The sequence below is a fragment of the Propithecus coquereli genome, unplaced genomic scaffold (assembly GCF_000956105.1).
Source record: "Propithecus coquereli isolate 6110/MARCELLA unplaced genomic scaffold, Pcoq_1.0 Scaffold136, whole genome shotgun sequence".
NCBI lineage: Eukaryota > Metazoa > Chordata > Mammalia > Primates > Indriidae > Propithecus > Propithecus coquereli.
In genome coordinates, this window is record NW_012137858.1 from 4,123,386 (window position 1) to 4,126,220 (window position 2,835).

Sequence of the window (2,835 nt, forward strand, 5' to 3'; positions counted from 1 at the left end):
TGTTTAGCTGTTTTGATATGTTGTATTTTTATTTTCATTGAGTTCTATATATTTTTAGTTCCCTTAAGTGAAGTGTAGAAACATTACTTTCCTTTACATTCCTTTATCTCTGCAATCTATAATATAATTATCTTAAATATTTCTTCTATATACATACGTTAGGAGCCCATGAGGCAATATTACAATTTTTCTTTTAACTCTCAAACATAATTTAGAAGACTCAAGGGAAGAAGGAAAATCTATTGTACTTACTCATATTTTTCCTTACTATACTTTCTCCTCCTTCCTGATTGTCTAAGATTCCTTCTTTTATTATTTCCTTAATGTTTGGAGAACTTCCTTGAGCTGCTCTGTCAGGATAGGTCAACTAGTAACAAATTCTTTTAGTTTTCTTTCATCTGAGAATATCCTGATTTCCTCTTTATTCCTGAAGGATATTTTCACCAGGTATAGGATTCTCAACTGACAAGTCTTTTCTTTCAGCACTTGAAAAATATTGTGCCACTTACTTCTGGCCTTCATCATTTCTAGTAAGACATCCTCTGTCATCAGAATGGTTTTTGTCCTGTAGGTAAAGTGTCAATTCTCTCTCACTGCTTTCAAGATTTTTTTTCTTTCTCCTTAGTTTTTAAAAGTGTGTGATGTGTCTATGATGTGTCTTATTGTGGATTTCTTTGAGTTTATCTTGTTTGGAATTTACTCAACTTCCTGAATCCATATGCTAAATCCCTTGCCAAATTTCGGGAGTTTTAAACCATTATTTCTTTAAGTCCCTTTTCAGCCCCACCTTCTTTCTCTTTCCCTGGAATGCTAATTACATACATGTTAGCTCTTTTGGTATAGTCCTATAGATCCCTGAGGCTCTATTTTTTTTTTTTCCTATTTTTTCCTCTGTTGTCCAGATTAGGTAATTTATATTGTTCTACCTCAACTTTACTGATCCTTTCTACTGTTCCTTTCATTCTGCTGTTGAACCCATCCATTGAGTGTTTTATTCTATTTTGTATAGTTCTGAAATTTCTATTTGGTTCTTCCTTATATCTTCTGTTTCCTTGATGAGACTTTCTTTGTTGAGCTATGAAAGCTTTAAAGCTTTGTTAAATAATTCTCATCTCAGTGTTGGCATCTATTGATTATTGTTTTCATTCAGTTTGAGATCTTCATGGTTCTTGGTATGATACATGATTTATGATAGAAACCTAGAAATTTTGAGTACTATATTATGAGACTCTGACTCTTTTTTAAACTTACTGTTTTAGCCAGCTCTCTGTGACATCAATCTGATAGAAGAGTGAGGGCCACCTGATTTCTGCCAGAGTGGGTAGAAGTCAAGGAGAAGAGAGCTCTAAAGCTTTTAAAATGCACTTAATAAATTAAGTTTTCTTCTATCCCTAGTTTACTAAGTTTTAAAATTATCATTAATGGATATTGAAGAATGACTATTAAAATACTCATGTGATCTCTCTAATCTATTAATGTTGCTATTTAAATAAATTTTTTCCCATTAAATTACCCTTATATTCCTGGTATAAAAACAACCTGTCACAATATTCTTTTTATGTATTGGTAGATTTGGATTGCTAATATTTTGAATTGTTTTCTTCCGTATTTCTAAGTATCATTGGCCTTTCTTATACTGTCTTTTGGAGTTTAGGTATTAAAGTTAAGGTAGCCTCATAAAATGAGTTCAGCAGTGTTCTCTCTATTTTTATTTGCTCTGGTAGAGTTTGTGTAAGGTTAGGAAATTTGATTTATTGCTTGGTAGAACTTAACAGTAATGCCTATTAGGCCTGGAGTTTGCTTTTTGGAATTTTTTTATTACACATATATTCTCTTAAAAATTAATAGAAAAATATTCAAATCTTGCTTCTTTGTGATGGGCAGGAAAAAAAGCAAAAAAAAAATTCAAATCTTCTATCTTTTCTTGGGTAAATTGTATTTTTCTAGGAATTATCCCATTTCATCTAAATTTTCAAAAATGTTGACAAAGATTGCTCATAGCTTTCTTTTATTATCTTTTTAATGTGTTCAGGTTCTATAGTGATATCCTCCTTTTTATTACTGATATTGGTTATTTCTGCATTATCTATGTGTTTTAATTAATCAGCCTCAGAAGCGTTTTATCAATTTTACCAGTTTTTTCAAATAATCAGCCTTGGCTTTGTTGTTCTCCGTTTTATTTTTCTTTGCAATTTCATTGACTTCTGATATTTTCCTTATCATTTTCCCCCTTTTCACATTCTTTGGATTGGTTCTGCTGTTTTATTTTTAATTTTATCTAATGGATGCTTAGCTCATTAATTTTCAATATTTTCTTCTTCACTATTTAAACATTTAAAACATACATCTCCCTAACCAACTGCTTTAGATGCTTTAGGAGGTATATAGTAGTACTCTTGTTATTTGGTTTAAAATATCGTATAGTTTCTTTTAACCTATGGATTATTTGGAAAGCATTTTTTAATTTCGATTTTCTTAATTTTAAACCATATGATGATTTTTGAAAATATTGTTATTGATTTATACTATAATTACATTGTGGTAAGAAAATTATTCTGTATAATGTCAATACTTTGATATTTGTGAAACTTTGCTTTATGGAACAGTATAACATCGATTTTTATGGTTCTCATGTGCTTTAAAAGCATGTGTATTTTGTAGTTTTGGGGTGTAATATCCTATATATATTAGATATATTTTTTTTGTCCAAATTTTTTATCCTTTGTGTGTTTAATCTATCAATAACTGAGAGAGGAGTGTTAAAAATCTCCATAGGCCGGGCGCGGTGGGTCACGCTTGTAATCCTAGCACTCTGGGAGGCCCAGGCGGGTGGAT